Source organism: Lissotriton helveticus, chromosome 11, assembly GCF_964261635.1.
Source record: "Lissotriton helveticus chromosome 11, aLisHel1.1, whole genome shotgun sequence".
NCBI classification, from domain to species: Eukaryota; Metazoa; Chordata; class Amphibia; order Caudata; family Salamandridae; genus Lissotriton; species Lissotriton helveticus.
In genome coordinates, this window is record NC_136072.1 from 465,145,623 (window position 1) to 465,171,902 (window position 26,280).

Here is a 26,280-nt window from a genome sequence, read left to right on the forward strand (position 1 = left end):
CTTGATAACTCTGGCACAGTGGCGGCTGATGTGCACTTTGACATCAATAAATGTTTTGCTGTCTTACAGGAATTACAAGATTTCCGAGATGAGCGCTCGAAATTGCATGCTAAATTTTCTGCCACTGACAAAGTGAAGGAGCAACCAGCAACTCCTGGCTGGATTCTTGAAGTTGGGAATCTGGTACGGGAGAAGATTACAGAAAAGAAGTAAAGATAAATTCCTCCCTGAGCACACTTAACGTAATTATATTTCAAAAACCATTGTATGGGAATTTAATCCTTAAGTACAAAAGTATATCAAATTAGACACAGCCTAGATAACAAATCAAAAACCACAATATTCTGTAATTCACTCTCCAATTTTCTAAACATTGGCAATACATTAAACACAAAGTTATCTTTTCACTAATCCAGTGTAAATATTGACAAGTGTTCCAAATTCCAAGATAAATCCTTCTTCAAGTAGTCTTTCCTTGAGCTTATCCAAGAAGAGCTATAAACACATCCAACAAAGTTGATCCTAGCACTTCCAATATGGATAATGTTTCACGCAAATAGTTGAGTAATCCGGAAGTACAGTCATATAATGCAATATTCCTAGTGTATAGCCGGTCCCAAAAGTGCAGCCAACACGTGTTTCGTCATGCACTCATTTGTGCACTCATGACTTCCCCAGGGCTGCAACCAAACCAATATAATATTACTACACCTTTGTCTAAATGATGATAACGTTTATTTCAACATCTAGAGTCAAGTCTAGAAGAAGGATCAGAAAGACCCACCACACCACCAGTGAGTATCGGAAAAAGTATAGCAGACACAGGCTTCACATCCCCTTTGATTATTTGTTCACCTTATTGCACCAATCATCCAAACGGTGTTCGACGGTCCTCCTGTGGCTGGGGCTGTGTTTCTGGGTCGGGCCTGCTTGGTTGCCTCAGCTCCTGTACTGCACACATCACGGAGGCCTGGTATGCTGGGTTTTTGACCTGTTGTTTATTCCTTTTCCTGTATGGGAGTACCGGGTGCTGTGGAGTGCTGTTTCTCTTGACGGGCATGGTCGTTTGTCTGCCTTGCCTTGGGGCTGCTGGGGGCTGTTTTTCCACTTGCTGCCCCGGGTCGCCTGAGGTGGTTGGGGGTGTTCTGGTGTCCTTTTCCGCTTGGTGTCCGGTCCCCCTGGGGCACCCTGGACATGGGCTCCGTGAGGGATGTAGTGCCTCTCATGTCTGTGGAAGGTGTTGGACTTGTTTGAGGCTGCTCTGTCCGATGCTTGCGGGCTCGGCAGATGCCTTCTGGTCCGTCCTGTCCTCATCCAGCGGATCCTGGGGTGTTGGGCCTTCTCCCGCCTCTGGCATTGCCTTTGGCTCTGGGCGGGGTGTGGAGGGTCCCTTGGGCTCCTGTGCTGGTTGGCCTGTGGGATTATTCCCTGGTGTTCCCGGCCCTCCTGGTTGGGCTTGCCCTTCGGTCCCGGTGTGGGGAATGGTGCTGTGGGAGTGGCGTGCGTTACCCATATTTGCTGTGTTTCATGCTGTTTCCACTATTGTGTGCATTGTACTTGCTACTTTGTCCGCTGTGGACCGCCCCGCTGCCGGTTGTTTGTCGGTTGCCTGCGGGGCCTACTGTGTGTGTTCTCTTTTCCTCAGCCCCGCCTCCCACCCAGACCCACCCGCAGCATAAAAACTTTGCCCGCCCCCACCTCCACCTGTACGTAAACAAGCCGACCTAGCACTCAGTTGAACCGCACCGGGAGGGAGAGAGGGTCCTCGAAGGAAGGCGAGGGAGTAGGACTAGGAGTAATGCCATTATCGTTAGAAATGGAAGCATTACCTCCCATCCCTCCCTTGCCTTCCTTCAGTACAAGTGAGGACATAGCAAGCAGAAGAAAACAGAGACGGACTACTGAGTGAGAAAGAACACCAACATTTAATACAGTGCCCCAAACACAGTAGATCAACATCCCTGGTCCCGCATAGAGGACAAGACCCTGTGGCCCAGAACATTATCTAACCGCTCCAGACTCGCAATTCGATAGTGACGGACAAAAGTAGAGGGAGATGACCAGGTCGCCGCCCTACAGATCTCCACCTCAGAAGCCCCTTGCAACTCAGCCACTGTAGCCGCCATACTGCGAGTGGAATGCCCCTGAACCCCCACCAGAGGATCCACCCCCTTAAGACGGTAAGCCAGTAAGACCATGGACCGAATCCAATGACTCAAAGTAGCCTTGGAAGGCTCAACAGTTTTCCGAGTCGGACCAAAGTTAACAAACAAAGAGTCCCCCACCCAGAAGGACTCCACAACCTGCAGGTACCACAGCATAGCCCGTCGGACATCCAAACCATGCAAGCAAAAATCCTCAGCCGAGGAAGGAGCAGGACAGAATTCAGGCAAAAAACACCTCCTGACTGAGGGGAAAAGCCAAATTGACTTTAGGGACAAACGACGGAACTGGAACCAGAACCACCCGATCCAAAAAGACCTTACAGAAGGGAAACTTACAAGACAAGGCCCCCAACTCCCCCAAGTGCCTCACAGAGGTGATAGCGACCAAAAAGCAAGTCTTAAAAGTCAAGAGACGCAACTCGAGTCCCTCAAGGGGCTCAAAGGGAGGACCAGACAGGACATCCAACCCCAGTTGCAAATCCCACAAAGGGAAGGACCGAACAGGGCAGGGAAACAAATTAAACAGACCCTGAAAAAAACAAGGCATCAGAGCCCCGTCATCCCGCAAATTATGCCAGGAGCCCTGAAAAGCCTGAATAGCCACCCACTGCACCCGCAGAGAAGCCACCGACAACCCCAGAAGAGCCCCATCCTGAAGGAACTGCATCACCACAAAGAGGTCAGCAACCATGGGGTCAACACCCTTACCAGCACACCAGACCGAAAAGACCCGCCAATGTCTAGCATAGGACAGCAGAGTGGAGGACCTATGTAAAGTCTGCAAAGTAACTGCCAACTGGGCAGGAACCCCCAACCCAGCTAAGCCCTGCCCCTCAACCGCCCGTCCGTCAGGAGTGACCTCCGCTGAGAATCCAGGGGAAGGGCCGGAAACTCCAAAGGGGACGGAACCATCGGAAGGACCCACTCCCGGTCGCAACACAACTCGGTCAGGAGAGGAAACCAATTTGCTCGAGGCCAACAGGGAGCCACCAACAACACCTGAGCACAGTCCCTCCGGACCCGCACCAGAAAGGACCGAAACAGCGGAAAGGGGGGTGAGGGAGGCATACAGCAAACCCGAGGCCAAGAACAGGTCAAGCTGTCGACCCCCAGAGTCCCGGGACACCTGCCCAGACAATGTAGAGAGCCGACAGACCCAGCACCCAGACCTGAGACCACTGAAAGAGGATGCTGGCAATCAAGTAAAAGGACCTGGACCGAGTCCCCCCTTGACGGTTGACATAGGACTCCGCCACCAGATTGTTTGTCTGAACCAACACCCAATGACCCCTCAGAGAGTCCTGAAAGTGCACCAGGGCAAGCCCAATCGCCTGAGGTACTGTTAAATAGACTGATTCTTGCCGATTGTCAATCCCAGGACTATGCCTTAAAAATTCCATGACTCAAATATATAAAAGATATTTTTGTCAGCATGGATAGACCAGCTCTCTTTAATGATCCAGCCCCCATGCTTGATATTTCTAAGGCTGAGATCAAACAACTAGCATTGAACAAGCTTGAGGAGGACATTTAGATAATGGAATGTGCTAAGGTGAGCATGGTACAATATAATTTGCTGAATGTAACGGATGATTTTCAACCCTATTTAGAACAAGTTCACAACTCCCAATGCATATTTGTGTTGACTCATTTCAGACTCAATATTATCCATTGTTTTGTTTCTTTGACTCATGTATATGACTAGGTGACCAAATTAGCTAACTGTCTATGTGACGGCATCTCGCAACAATGTACTTTGCTTTTTACTTTGTTTTGGAAATTCTATGGTTTACCAAATTTCTTTAAAATTTTAAAGCCACTGTTGCAAAATATTAATTTCAGGCAGTGCAGACCAGTATTACTTATTCTACAATAAATCCACTCCTCTGATGTCTGTTTTGCTGAGTCCACATTTTTATAGAGGGGTATTTTAATACGTAAACAACGTGTGAAATGTGTACAGGAGTGGAATGTTTTAAATACTAGTTATTTAAGGGTTGAATTATATGGTTTCACATCCACTGAGTTTTTTTTAGGTTGAATCTATAGGGTGCATGCACTGCCTGGAAGACATGCTGTATTCAGTATGTGAGATTTCATTCCACCCCTCGCTGCTGATTTGTCAAGGAGAGCGCCACTCGCAAAAGCTTGCTTCTCAATGCTGTTTTTGCCTTCTCTGTCTCACCTTCTTGTGTCTTGCTCCTCCACTGGAATATTGGGCTATTACGGGTATCCTTTCTCTGATGGCTTTTTCTCATTTTGTTTGCTCACTATTTTTTTTATTTTCAGCACTTGAGCCATTGCACCCCCCTCCACTCCCCCTTGTTTCATTTGCATCCTGTACTCCGACAGGTTTTCGTGGAGTGCAGCATTCGTATCGCTACTTCTACAACACCTGGGTTTATCTCACTCCCCACCTGCCCCGTTGCTTCATCTCGCTCCCAAGAAACCAATCTGCAGCCTTTCCTGGTATTTTGCACACAACATTGAGCCTTCAGATGGCCCCTGAGTGGCCCGCTTGCAGCACGCTATAGCAGCTCTCTGCCCCACACACGAATGTGGCCGCGAGCAGTGCATTTGCAAGACCCACTTTGCCGAGCAGCACGTAAGTGGAGAAAAGGCAATTTGGAATTTTACTCATCTTGCTCCCCCACCCGCACTCCATTTCATCTTGCTCCCCCGCTCCCTTGTGTCTGGTGCCCCCGTCCCTCCTGCCACATTAGCACTGCCTCAGACATGGTCATGTTTTGCATTCCATGACACTTAGCATCAAGGCTTTGAGACACCAGAATTCTGCCCGGGAGGATGAGGCCATAACAAGTGTTTGTCAATTATCAAACGATTTTATTACAAATAGAGCGTTCTCGTCACGGTTGATCCTACTGCTTCCGCTTTTCCATCTTTCTCGTTTTGCAGTAAGCTTTAATTGTACTTTTTCTTTCTGGTTGAACAGAGCGAGCCAAGTGCGCCCCTGCAACTGCAGGACGTGGCTGACCGTAAACAGCTCATTTTGTTACACAAGGGAACCCAAGGAAGCAATATGATAGGGACCTTAGGGAATTATATCTTTGCACAGGACAGTGGTCCCTAGACAGGAGGAGTTTTAAAGAAATAAATATAGACTAAATAGGCACTATATTCATTGTCCAGCCCGGCAGTTTTAATTTCTGATGAATAAATTATACAAAAGATCTAGTGTGATAACAGCAGGACACCAGCCGATGTCCAACTAACACACTTAGGAAAGGGACAAACAAGAAATATTTAAGGCAATTTAAATAGTCTGTGTATTACAATTCACAGTCAGACAATACAAATTGCACACTATTGCTAGCGTCAAATAGCACAATTCATATACATATAGTGTGACCAAGTCGACGACGTTTCGAACCTATTACTTATTCAAGGTTCATCTTCAGGACATCAAATGTATGCCTTCTTATTTACAAAGTCACAATAAACTTTTAAGCCCGTACTACGGGCAACAATTGCACAGGGGCCTGTGGTTGGATACCAAGGGGGGGGGTCTTGGCCAAATTGCGGTCTCGATCGCATGTGCAGGCGGGCGGTTGAGCACTTCGAGTTGCTCCTCGTTTTAGAGCGGTATTTTCCCGGCTCTCTGCTTAATCGCCTCTAGATTTGAGTATTGAGCAGGAATCTCGGTTCTGTGAATGCATGTCAGTGCCTTCTGTCGCCTCCTGCATGCGTCATGTTACCGGGAGCGCATGCAAGTCGGGGTCGCGTGCCCTCGGCCCCTGCTGTGCACCCCACGTGGCCCAGCGACAGTAGCTTTCGCCTCCCCTGGGTCCACGCACGCCGGCTATGGCCCGCATGGGACCCCATTTAGTGGCTTGCCCTCGGGTCTGGGGAAATTTACGGGGGCAGGGTAGGGGCGGGTTCTTGCAGCACGGCCTCACACCGTGTGGCCTCTTTTATCCAAGGGTTTGGGCTCCGTTTGCCATGGAGCATTATTGCCCGGCTAATCTCGGCTGCCCCCGGCACCCAGCACAGGGCAGCAACCGGGCATTGGGCCCGAGTGGGAGGCTAAGTCCCGCATCTTCACTGCCCTTGCGGGGGCATGCTGTCGTGTCCGGGGGGTGAGCGTCTGTCCCGTGGGCGTGCTAAGCGGCAGACCTCCTCCCCCGGCCATCTGGGGATTTGCGGTCCGCGCCCGAGTCCTCCAGTCCGAGTGTGTGAAGGGCGGGCTGCGGCAGAGAGGGAGGTGCAGAGGGCTGAGTCCTCCTGCGGTCTTGACTCTCGCGCCGGTTCTGTCCCGGGAACCAAGGGGATGGGCAGCCCCCCTTCCCCCCATGCCGAGACTGAATTCTTTCATGTCGGGCGAGGAGAATGCTTTTCTTACTGGGAGTGTCACTAGGCAAGGACAGCTATCCTTTGGCTGTTGAGGTCATCGGGGCTCCTCCGGGATCCACCGGTGTGTGCCTTCGCCTAGGGGTGGATCTTGAGCAGGCAAGTGGTCTAAGATGAGCAGGAGGCCCGGGCGCTCACTGGAAGACTTGACTCAGCTCTCCTTGTTTGCTGACAGCAATCAGGCACTATGTTTGCTTGTACTAGACAACCTTTTAAATGAGAGCCTCTTTTGAATGTAAACAGTGGTTTCTGACCATTTCACCTATGCCGGTCGAGTTGGATGTGGTCCGTTGGCTAGACTTCTGGAGTCCGGGGTTCGAGCCTCGGGGTCGCGGCCTTATCCGGGGACCCATGGCAAATCAATCATCTCCCTGTGCCTGAAATGTGTTAGGAATACGGTGCTCATGTAAAGCGCTCCAATACCTTCGAGTCGAGTTTGCGCTATATAAATATGCAATGATAAAACAAAAGTGCGTGTAGGTGCCCCCCCCTTTCCCACAGTGGGGAAGCGCCCCTGGGTAACTACGGGCGGTACCTTGACGATATAGCTTGTCCCGCTCGTTGCAGCGGGGAGCGTATTTTGTGATTGGCAACATGCGACTGGGTGACGGGTTGTGGCACAGCCAACACCCGCCCCCCCTACCACCACATATATTTCCTGGGGGGGGGCCTTTAAGTGCATGACCCCTCGCGACGTGAAGCGTACCTCCAGCCGAACATGCCCCCCCACCGTACGTTACGCGTGTCACTTATCCGCTTTGTGCACATTCAGGCTTCTGGGTCCGCTGCGTAGTTCACTAAGTAGCAGCGGCCGTCGGAACAGAAGTTAGGGACGTGGCTGGGGCTAGTAAGGTGCTCGGTGGTGGGATGGTCTCGACTCCGAATGTTTTTCTTTTCGGGCGCGTTGAGGTGACGCTTGGGGGTTTTGTCGCGCTGTTGCATGCCGCGGGACCGCGAGTGTCGGGCCAAATCAGTTTGCTCGGTTGAGCTGCTGAGGTTGACTTGAGGATTGCTTGGGGAGTCAAGATGTATGGAGCACCAAAGAGGCCACTGGGCGACAGTGTGCTTAAGCTACTGGAACTGGGGCTTGCGGAACTGCGGCACATGCCCCCTGCGCAATCCTCGTAAGGGGGGTATATGGGGTTAAATATACCACCGCTACTCTTGGCCTCAAACAGCAGAAGGAGTTAGGGCTCTTGCTGACCCCCCCCACCCACCTTTAAGTCCTCTCTCAGGTGCCTTGTTGTAAGTGTTTGCGCGTGTTTGATGAATAGCTCCAGCACCCAGTCGTTGCCGTTTTATGCTTGTCCTCGTGGAAGAAATGGTACCGGGTGGATTTGGTGCTGCAATAAAACTTTTATTAGGGACCGGGGAAACAGCTTTGTCACGGTTTTATTATGTAGTATAGTGTTACTGTCATGTGCCCATGTTATGTTTTAGGTCGGCCATTGTTCAGCAGCCATGGTGGAGTTCATGGTTAGTTTCCTGCCGGGGCTCGCGGGGTTGGCAGTCGACGGAGCCATGCCAGCTGCCCGGCCCACCTGTGCGGCAGAACTAGGGAGTGCGCTTGGGCAGCGTGGAACTGTAAGAGGCACGGGGGTGGCCTGCATCCCCGAGGGGCTCGACCCCCCCCATTAATACCACGGTTATGCAGCGTCCGGGAGGAGAGTAACCTGCGGTGCTCGCTGTGAGTTTTTCGCATACGCCGCAGCTTTCTGGAATGCCGTGATCTCGTCCATCGCAGCGTTGGTGCCCTGCACTGATATTCGGTGCATGGGGTGCAGCACGTACGGTGGAGACTTTTTCTCCTAGGAGCAATGTCCCGGCGGGGGTCGCGCAGCCGGTCGTGGCCGCAGCCACGTTGCATTTGCGTACGGCCCTGTCCAGGTACATGGAGCTGCTGTATTCTCTGGGCCTTTTGAAAAAATGAGGAGATAGGTCCTGGGACGCAGGGCCGGCCGGACCATATACTACGTTTTAAGAAAAAAGATGCTGACCCTGCAATTTATTTGGTAAAGCTCATCAATTGGAGCAACAAAACAGTCTTATTTCTTGATTTGTCTGGTTTAATTTATTTATACCATTCATTGTTTTCTTTTTACTTTTTCATTTGCTTAAAAATTCAATTGTATGAGAAAGACAATACATTTACACAATACATTTACTTAATGACGTTTAAACAAAAAAACAATAATTCATTCAATGTACATACAAATAATCAATTATACTGCAAGAAATCAATCTTTGCGTGATGTTTCCAAGAAGATAAAGTCGTATGCAGAAAGGAAATAGAAACAAATTAACTGAAACAAGTGTATTTAACTATACAAGTTCCTCAATGTTCTGGTTAATACACCAATTAGTTAGTTCCTTCCTGCTTTTGCCGACGCGTTTCGAACTTGCTATTTCATTTTGCGAGTTCTCATCAGGGCTTTATCGCTTGTTTGATCTACAAATTATGTACAAAGAAACTGTTTGTTTCATTAGAAATGTGACCAGAATAGTGACACTGATCATTCCTTACAGGGAGGCAGACAGGAACGCTGCCGGCCTGGCCATTTGGGTCAGAGAGCGAAGAGCACGCGCAAGGAGTGGCGAAAAGTATTAAAAGATACACTTACATCTCACAGGTATTTTCCAAGAGTATTTTTGAGCGTTATAGCACAAGGCTATCTCATAATGCTAACAACTAATATGAGATTGTTGCCATCTTCTAGAAATCATCTTTTGATCAAAAGAAAGAAAAAAATGAACCTTGGAAACTCGCTTTAAAGCAAAAAAAAGGTACTCTTTTTGATTTAATAGCAGAGGCCAGTATGTAAAGGGGATGAAAATGGGGGATAGACTGACTTACTCATTTTCTTTGTACATAATTTGTAGATCAAACAAGCGATAAAGCCCTGATGAGAACTCGCAAAATGAAATAGCAAGTTCGAAACGCGTCCGCGCAAGGAGTGGCGAAAAGTATTAAAAGATACACTTACATCTCACAGAAATCATCTTTTGATCAAAAGAAAGAAAAAAATGAACCTTGGAAACTCGCTTTAAAGCAATAAAAAGATCAAACAAGCGATAAAGCCCTGATGAGAACTCGCAAAATGAAATAGCAAGTTCGAAACGCGTCGGCAAAAGCAGGAAGGAACTAACTAATTGGTGTATTAACCAGAACATTGAGGAACTTGTATAGTTAAATACACTTGTTTCAGTTAATTTGTTTCTATTTCCTTTCTGCATACGACTTTATCTTCTTGGAAACATCACGCAAAGATTGATTTCTTGCAGTATAATTGATTATTTGTATGTACATTGAATGAATTATTGTTTTTTTGTTTAAACGTCATTAAGTAAATGTATTGTGTAAATGTATTGTCTTTCTCATACAATTGAATTTTTAAGCAAATGAAAAAGTAAAAAGAAAACAATGAATGGTATAAATAAATTAAACCAGACAAATCAAGAAATAAGACTGTTTTGTTGCTCCAATTGATGAGCTTTACCAAATAAATTGCAGGGTCAGCATCTTTTTTCTTAAAACGTAGTATTCTCTGGGCCGGCATCTCGCAGCTACCAGCGGCGGGGGCATTCCAGCACTCATGGGGCTGGGGCTTGTGGGGTGGCGGTCGAGTGAGCCAAGCCGGCCGCTCCGCCTTTTTTGGCGGCAGGGCAGTAGTGACTCGCTTGTAGTTTCACTTTGTGCACGACTTTCGGTTGATGAGGGGAACAGGGTTCGAGGCTTCATTTTCGCCTCGCAGCCCTCTACAGTTCACAATCTCGTACTGACGCTTTATTGTGCCTTTTATGGCGTGGAATTTACCGGAAGGGGTTAGGCGCTTCACAATAGGGACAGAACTGAGACATGGGAGCATTTTAAGTGAACACCTTACACAAGCTAACACTGTTACATGAAGCAAAGTGACTAACATGGGCAAATAATACAGGGAGTAGCTCACTTTGCATTACAGGAGGAGAAAGTGACATGAGGGCAAGTTATCATAAGCGTACAATGTACAAGTAGAGGTATAGACTGCATTACATGGCAGAAAGTCTAACACAAGAACGAAAGTTACGTAAGCATTGGTGGCACTTGTGCAAGTACAGGAAGCATGCACGATGTAAGAGGTAGCAAACAGGGTGTTGCGAGATATAAGTGACTTGTGCATGTTTCAAAAGAGTACCTAAAATAGGAAGAAGGATATTACTGCAATAAACGGCAGACCCTCAAATCACAAGACACTGGGAAGACACTTCCAGTCAAGGAGAATAGAACTTGATATATTAAGAGGTCTTCCGTCAGATAATAGAGAGGGCATGAAGTGTATTGGAAGTGTCTTTATAGGAGGAGAACTTTGAGGTCAGTGTGAAGGCCTGGGACGAGGAGGTGTTCCTGGGTCGAATGGTAAGGGGACGAGTTATGATGTGATTCTCAGTCCCACACACCTAAGTGCAATGGTCATTTTCAGACTTAGCTGTTGAATAGTTGACGTAGTTTCAAGACACGATACCACACTACTGCCGCTGGCGCTGGAAGTACGCTAGTAATTGCCCCACCCAACTCCTTACGAGAAGGTAATTTGGACAAACTAGTTCTCGTAACTGACTAACAGGCTGGGCCTTGGTGGATGGGGGGCATGGGTGGCCCCTGCCTCATTGCAGAGAATATATATTGGTATTGGGGGGGGGCAGGGCTCCTAACGGATGTCTTATGTGTCACATGCAGGAACCACGTTGGAGAACCGCCCGACTCACATGGTGGGGCCACCTGAACTATCAACAGGTATAAGAGTCATAGCACACTGGGGGGTCAGTGAGCTAGGGTCTGGGACACCCAGTTTCTCCCCAGGAGTCATTACTGTCCCTGTTGTTGGGGCGCGCAGGTTACGCCCCATGGAAGTAATGCATTGGTAGGCAACTGGTGAATGTGGTCAGGTAGTTCCTGTGCAATAATGGGATGTTTTCTTCGTTAAAACAGCGGAGGAGTCTGGGCAATTTGCTGATTTACTAGGCAATATCTGGGGTGTTCTCTCGTTAAACAGTGGCAGAGCGCGGGCAAATCCTGCATCCCCTGTAACAAATAAGATGCGTTTTCTTATAAACATATGGGGCGTCTGGGCATATCATGCATCGCAGGTGCATTAATGGAATGTGTTCTTTTGTACAGCAACTGGTGCGCAAGTAAGGGGCTCTGATCCTGGCGATCGAGTTAGCAATAGGTTTACCGATTAATGCTGGGTAGGGGCTGTTTTCATGGATCTGTTCTCTCTTCCAGAAACGCACAGGTTTGTTTTATATTGGTCAAACCACGCCTAGCAGACCTGCCCACCAGGGCTTGGCGCAGGTACAGGGGAAGAACACACTGGGCCAGTGTGTGGGGTTCGGGGTCAGCACGTCCAGGATTAGAGCTTAACCTGTTTTCTCATTTCAGGACAATCGGATCAAGTACACAGGCACCACTCTGAGAAGGACCGGTGGGAAAGGAAGCCTTTAATTACCAGGGCGTGCTCCGGGCTAGGAGCCTGAATGATGTTCCTGGTTAAGTGCTCTTGGGGGGCAAGGTGGCAACTCGGTTCAGACTTCTCGCAGGGGAGAAGTAGAAACAGTGTTAAGTGTAGCGGTTGTGCTAGTACCATGACATCCTTACTCTTCAGCCCAGTTGTGCTCATTTACCTTATTCAACTACTGGCCTCAGCCCTCAACCCATAGATGACAGGGGGGATAACCACCCGGGTAGATTGGCATAAGATTGGCATGGTAATCGTTAAGGGGGTGCCCAGGGGTCTTTCCCAAAAGTGATCTGAAGATTTACTTGTGACACACTATAGGGTTTGCACACAGCAAGGGAGAGGGCCTTTCCAAGTGGTCAGGGGCAACGGTATAGTCAAGTCTGGACTTCCGTAAGTGCGGAAATCTTAGCCCACGCTAGGACTTTTATACAAGTTGCATCACAACATCACCAGTTCCTATACTCTGGCCCATTGGCACTAGGGTGATGTGGGATCAACTTGCACAGAATTTTGTGCCGGATTTAGCCACACATACATCCCCCAGCCTGACACCACACTTCTGCAGCAAGCACTGGAGATATGCAAGTAGGTGCTCCACCAAACTCCTGCGAGAATGTATTGTGAACAAAATAGTTCTCGTAACTCAGGTGTGCAAGTTACTAAAGGGTACACAATACAAGTAGAGGTACAATACTGCAATACATGACAGGCAGTCAAAAACACACGGACATACGATACGGAGGCATTGGTGGCACTGCGCTAGTACCGGCGAAGGACTAAGTGAGGGTAGCGAAGAGTGTGTTACAAGAGAAAGGTGACGTGTGCATTTTACAGATGATCACCGAACGCAGGTAGAAGGATATTGCTGCAATACATGGCGGACACTAACCACTAGAGGTACCAGTGGTGAATAGTACTGCGATACATATCAGACTGCAAACATAAGAACAAATGTTACGTACGCTATGGTGCCACTTGTTCAAGTACCGAAACAAACACAATGTAGGAGGTAGCAAACAGTGTATTACCAGAGAAAGTGACCGGTGCATTTCGCAATCGAGAACAACCTCAGAGTAAGGGATATCACTGCAACGGGGGGCAGCTAGCGAACCATTGGAAAGACACTTCCAGAGGCAGGTAGAAAAGAATTGCTATTTGAAACGTCGTTCTTCAGATAATTGAGAAGCCTCACTGGGGCAATGTGTTAGGGTCAACATCACACATATTGGGCTTTTGGGGCACATGCTATATGTTCCATCTACACTGATGAGAGGTAACAACACACCTTCAGCACGGCCAACCATGACCAGTCCGAGGGCGGGTAGGGGTTACAATAAGACACCGCCACCAGTGAAGGCTGCTAGGCGGCAAGAAGAGGAAGGGTGTATAGGACTGTCTCCTCCCACTTACCTTCTTCCTGGTATACACGAACAGTGGTGTGGCGCAGGGCGTCGCACTCCGGGGTTCGGTCAGGAACAAGGTGACTCAGCAGCCTGGACCGCTGTCAGATGGCGAGGGACCGCCAAGCCAGGACAATAGGGCGGAGGCTAGTTGTGCGTGTTGAATTTCCGAGTGTCCCACCAGCCAAATGCACTTTGTCATGACAAAGGTAGCGCAATATGGGGTTTAGCAACTAGCACTTCAAAGTTTCCAGGACCAACGGTCATATGAGGTGGTGTGAGATTTGCTAGCTGTATAAGATGGAGTGCAGTGCCCGTTAGGATGCCAGCATCTAAGTCTGAGCTAGAAAGGGAGGCACGCGCGAACACAGCTTAGGGGAAGCTGCCGCTCACTATTGAGATAGTTTGGTTGGGATTTGCAGCAGGCACCGCTGTAAGCAACGTGGTCCTCTTTGGGTACAACGAGCAGCAATTCATTGAGTATTGTAATGGAGCAGTAACTAAGGTGCGCAGTGTCGCGAACAATTACACAAGTGGTGACAAGATGGCCTTTTCCTCATCAGGTTGTCAGGTGCGGCTGTGGGAACACTCATTCGTTGACCAGGTTGGCATGACGGGCAACGCACGGGGACTGGACCCAGGGTCTCGCACGGACGCAGCTGTATGTGGGCTACCCCGGGACGGGGGAGGAGCAGGCGAACAACAGCTCTCATTGGGGGCCCCCTCCCATGTCCGGGTTACCCAGGCAGGTGGCAAGGACTTAGTAACCATGGGGAGGAGGGCACTTCCACAGGCCATGCAAAGTGATATAGTGGACTATCAGCAATAATTGGGGCCATGCGAGCTAGTGTGGTCAGGGATTGTTCCACGTAGGGAACAGCGGGGTGCCAGGTCCATAGCTGCGGTAGAGCATTGGCACTATTACAGGCAAGAGTGGAAGGCTATCATTAGAAGGACGGCGTGCACTTTGTCCAAGTCGGGATGGATAATTTCTCTTTGATATACGGACGCACGGGAAGCCGCGAGATGGAAGAAGGGAGCTCGGAGGTGGGGGGCTCTGTCATTGAGGGTAGCCTCCTCCAGAGCTGTGGCGGAGTTACAGGGCAATCTGGAGGCAGATGGGTACAGTAAGTGTACCTCTGCGGCAGACTGGTACAGTAATGGTACCTCTGCCTGGCACAGTAAGGGTGCCTGAGCCAAGGACCTGGAGCCTCAGGAGTTTCCGGGAAACCGCGACGGCACCCAGTTAGTCCTTCGGGCGGTCAGGGGGCCTGAACCGACCGGGGATGTGCCATACCGCTCCGCCCTGAAAGGGGGGGGCGGGAGTATAAGATAAGGATCTACAAGGTGCTGCACTGTCCGAGTGTTGACTCACCGTGCTGGCTGGCTCATTAGGCAGGCGGGATGGCAAGGGGCTGCCTGCCTTGGATCGCCCGTAAGATAACCCATCAAACATCATACGCTTGTTGTATGAAAATAAACCTGCAGCAGTTCTCACCCAGAAACAATGTGTCCAGTGTAATCATTATATTAAATGTGTATGCTGTTGGGTGGGAGCGGATGACGGTGTGGGCACTATGCCGCTGCCCGCGTCCCACGCAGGGGGACATTGGCAGGGCAGCCACCTTAGTGGCCACTAGTCGCAGCCCCCCCTGTGCAGGGCTTCGTAGGAGGTGCGGCGAGCCTCGTCTGCCCCTCCCCGGGGTCTTCCATGACACACGGCCAGGGGAGGGCTTACCAGTGGGGGCGGGCCAGGTACTTAAGCTCCGGCCGCCCCTAGCTCTGCCTCTGTCCTGCTTCAGTTCCTGTCCGCCCGCCTGAACGCTGTACCCACCCTATCCTCGTACCCAGCGGTTGGACAGGCGGCGCAGACATGTTGAATAATTTTAATGTTTTTTCTTGTGTTGCAGGCGGAGTTACAGGGCGATCTGGAGGCAGACGGGTACAGTAAGGGTACCTCTGTGGCAGACTGGTACAGTAAGGGTACCTCTGCCTGGCACAGTAAGGGTGCCTGAGCCAAGGACCTGGAGCCGCAGGAGGTTCCGGGAAACCGCGACGGCGCCCCGTTAGTCCTTCAGGGGGCCTGAACCAACCGGGGATGTGCCATACCACTCCGCCCTGAAAGGGGGGGCGGGAGTATAAGAAAAGGATCTACAAGGTGCTGCACTGTCCAAGCGTCGACTCACCGTGCTGGCTGGCTCATTAGGCAGGCGGGACAGCGAGGGGCTGCCTGCCTTGGATAACCCGTAAGATAACCCATCAAACGTCATACGCTTGTTGTATGAAAATAAACCTGCAGCAGTTCTCACCCAGAAACAATGTGTCCAGTGTAATCATTATATGGGCAAAATGTGTATGATGTTGGGTGGGAGCGGATGACGGTGTGGGCACTATGCCATGTGCAGAGATTCGTCTAGTCACATGCCATTTTGCAAAAGAGTCTATCAGAAGTCCAGCTCCAGCCATCACTTCAAGCAATGAAGCTAAAGCAGACATTTTTAGGTCTCAGCTAGCGTTGCTGCGCACATGCGTAGCTCGCTCGACGAGATTTCATGTTTTAGAGGAGTTTTAGTAAAGGGCTTTAAGCCCCGCCCCTCTTTTCCAATGGCTGCCATCACCGTTTATGCTAAACGGTGGCCAGCCATTGGAAAAGAGCTTGTTCGTCGTAAAAGATTTCTTATCTTTATGGGGCCATGTGTTTAAACACATGACCCCGTAAAGACAAGCTCCGGCACAATCCTCTTTTGTTTCTTTAGTTTTCGGGACCGCGCTTTGTTTGAATAGCTCTTACTGATGTTTGTTCCGGGGAGGTCTGTAACATTGTATAATTAAATCTCAACACAATCAAATCTGTGTTTATTAAAATAGATAAGCTACATAAACAATAAAAAACATGTTAACTATAATTTTAAAAGGGGCGACGTGGCGAACAGCCCAAGATGGCTGTCGCATAAACAGCATTCTCCTGGGAATAAAATCCTGATTAACATCCCAGTAATCCTGAAAGTAAGGGATGCTGTGGCACCCTGAGGACTCGATACTGAACTGGACTGCACCCGCTGATGGAGAGCCTGGGTGTCGGGACTCCCGTATTGGAGAGCGAGGCTGCTGCAATGAGAGGTGGCTGGCACTTGGCTAGTGGAGTCACGGTTGGTGCTGGGACCCAAGGTGTAGACCGAGAGCTACCTGAGAGTCTCTATCTGGAGCACTCAGATTGCGGCCCAGTCGCAAGTCACAGCGCTGGGCAGTTGGAATCGACGGTCTTTGCTGTGTAGCTGGAAAACAGCCCGGGGCCTATGGGCTTTAGCACGGACCCGGGAGGGGGTCCTCCTGCCCCTCCCCTATCCTCTCGCTTTGAAAGGTAACAGCGCACATTGCTCTTTGGACTCTGGCCCCCGGGTGCGACGCCAGCGCGTTACCTGGTGATGAGTGGCCTAGGCACCGTTACCCTATGCGGCGTAGCGGGCTGCTGCATGAGATTACGAACAGCGTTTGGTGGCAGAAGCTCGTGAAATCACTGGCTACCCCCAGCGGAGACTGCAATAGGGTCGGCTGTGTGTCTGTCGAGAATGTTCTGTCTGCGGCTCGGTCTTACAGCGCTGCACCAAACTGTTGTAGCTTGCAGCAGACGGCACCAACCACAAGATTTGCGTTTGTAGTGGGCTTGTGAACAAAGGCACAGACTAGAGGGAGAATCCTTCTACCGCTCCTCTTACCTGGCACACTGTTGAGCACTAAAGTGGATAAGGGGCTACTCCTTGCGCTACCCAGTCGTGGGTCTCCAGAAACACGGCAATCACAGACTGCTGAGGGCTGGGGCGATCTACGACCCGCAACTGCAATTACTCACTACTGTGCATCCTCGGCGGCAATCACCTGCCTGACTCCGTCGGGGTCACCACCGGTCTACTGATACAGCCTACCCGGATTGCCCCTCCTTGATCATGGTTGCTACACGCTGAGGTGGATACGCCACTGGATAATACTACAGAAATTATTTCAAAGAATTATCCACTCTATGGTTGCTTAGGCACCTCGAGTTCTGTGGCTCACAATTAAAGGTCAGTGATACCTTGTGTGAGGACCTAACCGGCCACTGGTTTGTTGCCCATACCAGGACTGCACATGCAGGGAGAACTTGGTACATCCTTGACAATACAGTCTGGTGTTAGCGATGGGGCACACGAAGGCCAGGACAGGGACACCTATGACTAGATTCCGCTCTTACTCCTCGCTCTCTCTCCCACCTTTACTCTCTACTACTCACTCTCTACTACTCTCTCTCTACTACTCTCTCTACTACTCTCTACTACTCACTCTCTGCTACTCACTCTCTACTACTCACTCTCTACTACTCACTCTCTACTCTCTACCTCTCTACCTCTCGCACTGCCTCTCTCTACCTCTCTCTACTACTCTCTACCTCTACACACGCACACATATGCGTATATATATATATATGCCACGAAAGATTCTTCAGGATGAAAGAACCGGAGAGACACAACAGGGGAATATAGGAAGGGTCTTTATTTCACCAGGGCTCTTGGCATGACGCGTTTCGGTGCAATACCTTCTTCAGATGCCCACCCCAGCTACAGTTCAAGGCGCCAAAAGAGTCTTGGTTAAATGTCCTTACGTCCTGCCTGGATTGGCTGTTCAGGTGGGCGGTGTTGGATTCACAAACAGCACCGCAGCAGCATCAGCTGACTACAGGTACCAGCATGCCCTGTCCACGACTTGCAGGTAAGTGATTCCACCCAGTCCAAGTGTCCCATGTAGGGTCCTGAGTTCTTGTGGATAAGGAGTATTCTTGTGGCAAGACTGCGCAAGTGAAAATAAGTACTCTTCCCGGGTCCCCTAGACGCTTCAGCTGCATGTGTCCGTTCTCAGCCGGGCCATGGATGCGTCGATGAAGTCATCGCCGTTCCTCCGTGAAGTCACAGTGATTAAGCACAGAGGCTGAGAGCGGGTGCAGTGGGTCAGTGTTTTCCAATACCTTGGAGGGAGAATGTGCCGAAGTTTGTCCTGTTAACACTGACCTCAGGTTGAAGCGGGTCTCTTCCAGCACGCCCAGGACTGGCGTGCAAATTGAATGCCATGAAAGATTCTTCAGGATGAAAGAACCGGAGAGACACAACAGGGGAATATAGGAAGGGTCTTTATTTCACCAGGGCTCTTGGCATGACGCGTTTTGGTGCAATACCTTCTTCAGATGCCCACCCCAGCTACAGTTCAAGGCGCCAAAAGAGTCTTGGTTAAATGTCCTTACGTCCTGCCTGGATTGGCTGTTCAGGTGGGCGGGGTTGGATTCACGAACAGCACCGCAGCAGCATCGGCTGACTACAGGTACCAGCATGCCCTGTCCACGACTTGCAGGTAAGTGATTCCACCCAGTCCAAGTGTCCCATGTAGGGTCCTGAGTTCTTGTGGATAAGGAGTATTCTTGTGGCAAGACTGCGCAAGTGAAAATAAGTACTCTTCCCGGGTCCCCTAGACGCTTCAGCTGCATGTGTCCGTTCTCAGCCGGGCCATGGATGCGTCGATGAAGTCATCGCCGTTCCTCCGTGAAGTCACAGTGATTAGGCACAGAGGCTGAGAGCGGGTGCAGCGGGTCAGTGTTTTCCAATACCTTGGAGGGAGAATGTGCCGAAGCTTGTCCTGTTAACACTGACCTCAGGTTGAAGCGGGTCTCTTCCAGCACGCCCAGGACTGGCGTGCAAATTGAATGCCACGAAAGATTCTTCAGGATGAAAGAACCGGAGAGACACAACAGGGGAATATAGGAAGGGTCTTTATTTCACCAGGGCTCTTGGCATGACGCGTTTCGGTGCAATACCTTCTTCAGATGCCCACCCCAGCTACAGTTCAAGGCGCCAAAAGAGTCTTGGTTAAATGTCCTTACGTCCTGCCTGGATTGGCTGTTCAGGTGGGCGGGGTTGGATTCACGAACAGCACCGCAGCAGCATCGGCTGACTACAGGTACCAGCATGCCCTGTCCACGACTTGCAGGTAAGTGATTCCACCCAGTCCAAGTGTCCCATGTAGGGTCCTGAGTTCTTGTGGATAAGGAGTATTCTTGTGGCAAGACTGCGCAAGTGAAAATAAGTACTCTTCCCGGGTCCCCTAGACGCTTCAGCTGCATGTGTCCGTTCTCAGCCGGGCCATGGATGCGTCGATGAAGTCATCGCCGTTCCTCCGTGAAGTCACAGTGATTAAGCACAGAGGCTGAGAGCGGGTGCAGCGGGTCAGTGTTTTCCAATACCTTGGAGGGAGAATGTGCCGAAGCTTGTCCTGTTAACACTGACCTCAGGTTGAAGGGGGTCTCTTCCAGCACGCCCAGGACTGGCGTGCAAATTGAATGCCACGAAAGATTCTTCAGGATGAAAGAACCGGAGAGACACAACAGGGGAATATAGGAAGGGTCTTTATTTCACCAGGGCTCTTGGCATGACGCGTTTCGGTGCAATACCTTCTTCAGATGCCCACCCCAGCTACAGTTCAAGGCGCCAAAAGAGTCTTGGTTAAATGTCCTTACGTCCTGCCTGGATTGGCTGTTCAGGTGTGCGGGGTTGGATTCACGAACAGCACCGCAGCAGCATCGGCTGACTACAGGTACCAGCATGCCCTGTCCACGACTTGCAGGTAAGTGATTCCACCCAGTCCAAGTGTCCCATGTAGGGTCCTGAGTTCTTGTGGATAAGGAGTATTCTTGTGGCAAGACTGCGCAAGTGAAAATAAGCACTCTTCCCGGGTCCCCTAGACGCTTCAGCTGCATGTGTCCGTTCACAGCCGGGCCATGGATGCGTCGATGAAGTCATCGCCGTTCCTCCGTGAAGTCACAGTGATTAAGCACAGAGGCTGAGAGCGGGTGCAGCGGGTCAGTGTTTTCCAATACCTTGGAGGGAGAATGTGCCGAAGCTTGTCCTGTTAACACTGACCTCAGGTTGAAGCGGGTCTCTTCCAGCACGCCCAGGACTGGCGTGCAAATTGAATGCCAGGAAAGATTCTTCAGGATGAAAGAACCGGAGAGACACAACAGGGGAATATAGGAAGGGTCTTTATTTCACCAGGGCTCTTGGCATGACGCGTTTCGGTGCAATACCTTCTTCAGATGCCCACCCCAGCTACAGTTCAAGGCGCCAAAAGAGTCTTGGTTAAATGTCCTTACGTCCTGCCTGGATTGGCTGTTCAGGTGGGCGGGGTTGGATTCACGAACAGCACCGCAGCAGCATCGGCTGACTACAGGTACCAGCATGCCCTGTCCACGACTTGCAGGTAAGTGATTCCACCCAGTCCAAGTGTCCCATGTAGGGTCCTGAGTTCTTGTGGATAAGGAGTATTCTTGTGGCAAGACTGCGCAAGTGAAAATAAGTACTCTTCCCGGGTCCCCTAGACGCTTCAGCTGCATGTGTCCGTTCTCAGCCGGGCCATGGATGCGTCGATGAAGTCATCGCCGTTCCTCCGTGAAGTCACAGTGATTAAGCACAGAGGCTGAGAGCGGGTGCAGCGGGTCAGTGTTTTCCAATACCTTGGAGGGAGAATGTGCCGAAGCTTGTCCTGTTAACACTGACCTCAGGTTGAAGCGGGTCTCTTCCAGCACGCCCAGGACTGGCGTGCAAATTGAATGCCACGAAAGATTCTTCAGGATGAAAGAACCGGAGAGACACAACAGGGGAATATAGGAAGGGTCTTTATTTCACCAGGGCTCTTGGCATGACGCGTTTCGGTGCAATACCTTCTTCAGATGCCCACCCCAGCTACAGTTCAAGGCGCCAAAAGAGTCTTGGTTAAATGTCCTTACGTCCTGCCTGGATTGGCTGTTCAGGTGTGCGGGGTTGGATTCACGAACAGCACCGCAGCAGCATCGGCTGACTACAGGTACCAGCATGCCCTGTCCACGACTTGCAGGTAAGTGATTCCACCCAGTCCAAGTGTCCCATGTAGGGTCCTGAGTTCTTGTGGATAAGGAGTATTCTTGTGGCAAGACTGCGCAAGTGAAAATAAGTACTCTTCCCGGGTCCCCTAGACGCTTCAGCTGCATGTGTCCGTTCTCAGCCGGGCCATGGATGCGTCGATGAAGTCATCGCCGTTCCTCCGTGAAGTCACAGTGATTAAGCACAGAGGCTGAGAGCGGGTGCAGCGGGTCAGTGTTTTCCAATACCTTGGAGGGAGAATGTGCCGAAGCTTGTCCTGTTAACACTGACCTCAGGTTGAAGCGGGTCTCTTCCAGCACGCCCAGGACTGGCGTGCAAATTGAATGCCACGAAAGATTCTTCAGGATGAAAGAACCGGAGAGACACAACAGGGGAATATAGGAAGGGTGTTTATTTCACCAGGGCTCTTGGCATGACGCGTTTCGGTGCAATACCTTCTTCAGATGCCCACCCCAGCTACAGTTCAAGGCGCCAAAAGAGTCTTGGTTAAATGTCCTTACGTCCTGCCTGGATTGGCTGTTCAGGTGGGCGGGGTTGGATTCACGAACAGCACCGCAGCAGCATCGGCTGACTACAGGTACCAGCATGCCCTGTCCACGACTTGCAGGTAAGTGATTCCACCCAGTCCAAGTGTCCCATGTAGGGTCCTGAGTTCTTGTGGATAAGTAGTATTCTTGTGGCAAGACTGCGCAAGTGAAAATAAGTACTCTTCCCGGGTCCCCTAGACGCTTCAGCTGCATGTGTCCGTTCTCAGCCGGGCCATGGATGCGTCGATGAAGTCATCGCCGTTCCTCCGTGAAGTCACAGTGATTAAGCACAGAGGCTGAGAGCGGGTGCAGCGGGTCAGTGTTTTCCAATACCTTGGAGGGAGAATGTGCCGAAGCTTGTCCTGTTAACACTGACCTCAGGTTGAAGCGGGTCTCTTCCAGCACGCCCAGGACTGGCGTGCAAATTGAATGCCACGAAAGATTCTTCAGGATGAAAGAACCGGAGAGACACAACAGGGGAATATAGGAAGGGTCTTTATTTCACCAGGGCTCTTGGCATGACGCGTTTCGGTGCAATACCTTCTTCAGATGCCCACCCCAGCTACAGTTCAAGGCGCCAAAAGAGTCTTGGTTAAATGTCCTTACGTCCTGCCTGGATTGGCTGTTCAGGTGGGCGGGGTTGGATTCACGAACAGCACCGCAGCAGCATCGGCTGACTACAGGTACCAGCAAGCCCTGTCCACGACTTGCAGGTAAGTGATTCCACCCAGTCCAAGTGTACCATGTAGGGTCCTGAGTTCTTGTGGATAAGGAGTATTCTTGTGGCAAGACTGCGCAAGTGAAAATAAGTACTCTTCCCGGGTCCCCTAGACGCTTCAGCTGCATGTGTCCGTTCTCAGCCGGGCCATGGATGCGTCGATGAAGTCATCGCCGTTCCTCCGTGAAGTCACAGTGATTAAGCACAGAGGCTGAGAGCGGGTGCAGCGGGTCAGTGTTTACCAATACCTTGGAGGGAGAATGTGCCGAAGCTTGTCCTGTTAACACTGACCTCAGGTTGAAGCGGGTCTCTTCCAGCACGCCCAGGACTGGCGTGCAAATTGAATGCCACGAAAGATTCTTCAGGATGAAAGAACCGGAGAGACACAACAGGGGAATATAGGAAGGGTCTTTATTTCACCAGGGCTCTTGGCATGACGCGTTTCGGTGCAATACCTTCTTCAGATGCCCACCCCAGCTACAGTTCAAGGCGCCAAAAGAGTCTTGGTTAAATGTCCTTACGTCCTGCCTGGATTGGCTGTTCAGGTGGGCGGTGTTGGATTCACGAACAGCACCGCAGCAGCATCGGCTGACTACAGGTACCAGCATGCCCTGTCCACGACTTGCAGGTAAGTGATTCCACCCAGTCCAAGTGTCCCATGTAGGGTCCTGAGTTCTTGTGGATAAGGAGTATTCTTGTGGCAAGACTGCGCAAGTGAAAATAAGTACTCTTCCCGGGTCCCCTAGACGCTTCAGCTGCATGTGTCCGTTCTCAGCCAGGCCATGGATGCGTCGATGAAGTCATCGCCGTTCCTCCGTGAAGTCACAGTGATTAAGCACAGAGGCTGAGAGCGGGTGCAGCGGGTCAGTGTTTTCCAATACCTTGGAGGGAGAATGTGCCGAAGCTTGTCCTGTTAACACTGACCTCAGGTTGAAGCGGGTCTCTTCCAGCACGCCCAGGACTGGCGTGCAAATTGAATGCCACGAAAGATTCTTCAGGATGAAAGAACCGGAGAGACACAACAGGGGAATATAGGAAGGGTCTTTATTTCACCAGGGCTCTTGGCATGACGCGTATCGGTGCAATACCTTCTTCAGATGCCCACCCCAGCTACAGTTCAAGGCGCCAAAAGAGTCTTGGTTAAATGTCCTTACGTCCTGCCTGGATTGGCTGTTCAGGTGGGCGGGGTTGGATTCACGAACAGCACCGCAGCAGCATCGGCTGACTACAGGTACCAGCATGCCCTGTCCACGACTTGCAGGTAAGTGATTCCACCCAGTCCAAGTGTCCCATGTAGGGTCCTGAGTTCTTGTGGATAAGGAGTATTCTTGTGGCAAGACTGCGCAAGTGAAAATAAGTACTCTTCCCGGGTCCCCTAGACGCTTCAGCTGCATGTGTCCGTTCTCAGCCGGGCCATGGATGCGTCGATGAAGTCATCGCCGTTCCTCCGTGAAGTCACAGTGATTAAGCACAGAGGCTGAGAGCGGGTGCAGCGGGTCAGTGTTTTCCAATACCTTGGAGGGAGAATGTGCCGAAGCTTGTCCTGTTAACACTGACCTCAGGTTGAAGCGGGTCTCTTCCAGCACGCCCAGGACTGGCGTGCAAATTGAATGCCACGAAAGATTCTTCAGGATGAAAGAACCGGAGAGACACAACAGGGGAATATAGGAAGGGTCTTTATTTCACCAGGGCTCTTGGCATGACGCGTTTCGGTGCAATACCTTCTTCAGATGCCCACCCCAGCTACAGTTCAAGGCGCCAAAAGAGTCTTGGTTAAATGTCCTTACGTCCTGCCTGGATTGGCTGTTCAGGTGGGCGGGGTTGGATTCACGAACAGCACCGCAGCAGCATCGGCTGACTACAGGTACCAGCATGCCCTGTCCACGACTTGCAGGTAAGTGATTCCACCCAGTCCAAGTGTCCCATGTAGGGTCCTGAGTTCTTGTGGATAAGTAGTATTCTTGTGGCAAGACTGCGCAAGTGAAAATAAGTACTCTTCCCGGGTCCCCTAGACGCTTCAGCTGCATGTGTCCGTTCTCAGCCGGGCCATGGATGCGTCGATGAAGTCATCGCCGTTCCTCCGTGAAGTCACAGTGATTAAGCACAGAGGCTGAGAGCGGGTGCAGCGGGTCAGTGTTTTCCAATACCTTGGAGGGAGAATGTGCCGAAGCTTGTCCTGTTAACACTGACCTCAGGTTGAAGCGGGTCTCTTCCAGCACGCCCAGGACTGGCGTGCAAATTGAATGCCACGAAAGATTCTTCAGGATGAAAGAACCGGAGAGACACAACAGGGGAATATAGGAAGGGTGTTTATTTCACCAGGGCTCTTGGCATGACGCGTTTCGGTGCAATACCTTCTTCAGATGCCCACCCCAGCTACAGTTCAAGGCGCCAAAAGAGTCTTGGTTAAATGTCCTTACGTCCTGCCTGGATTGGCTGTTCAGGTGGGCGGGGTTGGATTCACGAACAGCACCGCAGCAGCATCGGCTGACTACAGGTACCAGCATGCCCTGTCCACGACTTGCAGGTAAGTGATTCCACCCAGTCCAAGTGTCCCATGTAGGGTCCTGAGTTCTTGTGGATAAGGAGTTGTTAGAAAGGCGTCCCCGGGCGAGGCAGAAGATGTCTGACTGACCACCCCTAGGTCCACCTCTCCGTCGAGGAGTAGCCGAGCGGTTGCTGAGAGGCCTCCTGAATGAGGGTCCTCTCCTAGGATCGTACAGCAGAGTAATCACAACACTACAGATGGACACCACACAAGAAGTTACGTTCTCAAGCTTTTATAGGGAATAAACGGTTGCTGGTTCTTGGCAGTATGTACAAGCAGATCGAGGGATCTGGAAAGTCTCTTAAAGGGGGGTAGGGTAGCGGGACAGTCTTACTCTGGGCGGAGGAAGGGATACCCTACGCACAGCTCTCAATCCTCGAGCTGGGGGTTCCGAGATGCTCGAGCCGCGGCAGCGCCAGCAGGCTCTCAGATGGTTCGACAGGATAGGCCGCGGCAGCGCCAGCAGGCTCTCGGAAGGTTCAGCAAGGTAGGCCGCAGCAGCGCCAGCAGGCTCTCAGATGGTTCAGCAAGATAGGCCGCGGCAGCGCCAGCAGGCTCTCGGAAGGTTCAGCAAGGTAGGCCGCGGCAGCGCCAGCAGGCTCTCAGATGGTTCAGCAAGATAGGCCGCGGCAGCGCCAGCAGGCTCTCGGAAGGTTCAGCAAGGTAGGCCGTGGCAGCGCCAGCAGGCTCTCGGAAGGTTCAGCAAGGTAGGCCGCGGCAGCGCCAGCAGGCTCTCAGAAGGTCGTTGGGTTACGGATGAGTTCGTCTGGTGTCGGCCGTGACAGCGTCAGCAGGGCTTCCAGTCCAGGATACAACTGAAGTCTTAATCCAGGGTTGCCCCAGATATATGTCTGGAGGTCTTTGAAGTCCGGACCCTCGCGCCTGGGGGTCAGAGGGGCCGGGATGATGGTGTCCAGACACCCAGCAGGGGGGTGGAGCCAGCGCCCAGGGAGGCCGGAGGGCGATCGATACCAGGCGTCCGGGGACGGCTGGAGGCCCATCGAAACTCCCCTTCCTCCGGGATCTGTCGAGTGGCTACTCGACTACCTGGGTGGATCTTGGTGCCTCGATGTCGGGGCTTCGCTGGGGCCTGGGCTGGGGCCGAGGCCACGTGGTTGT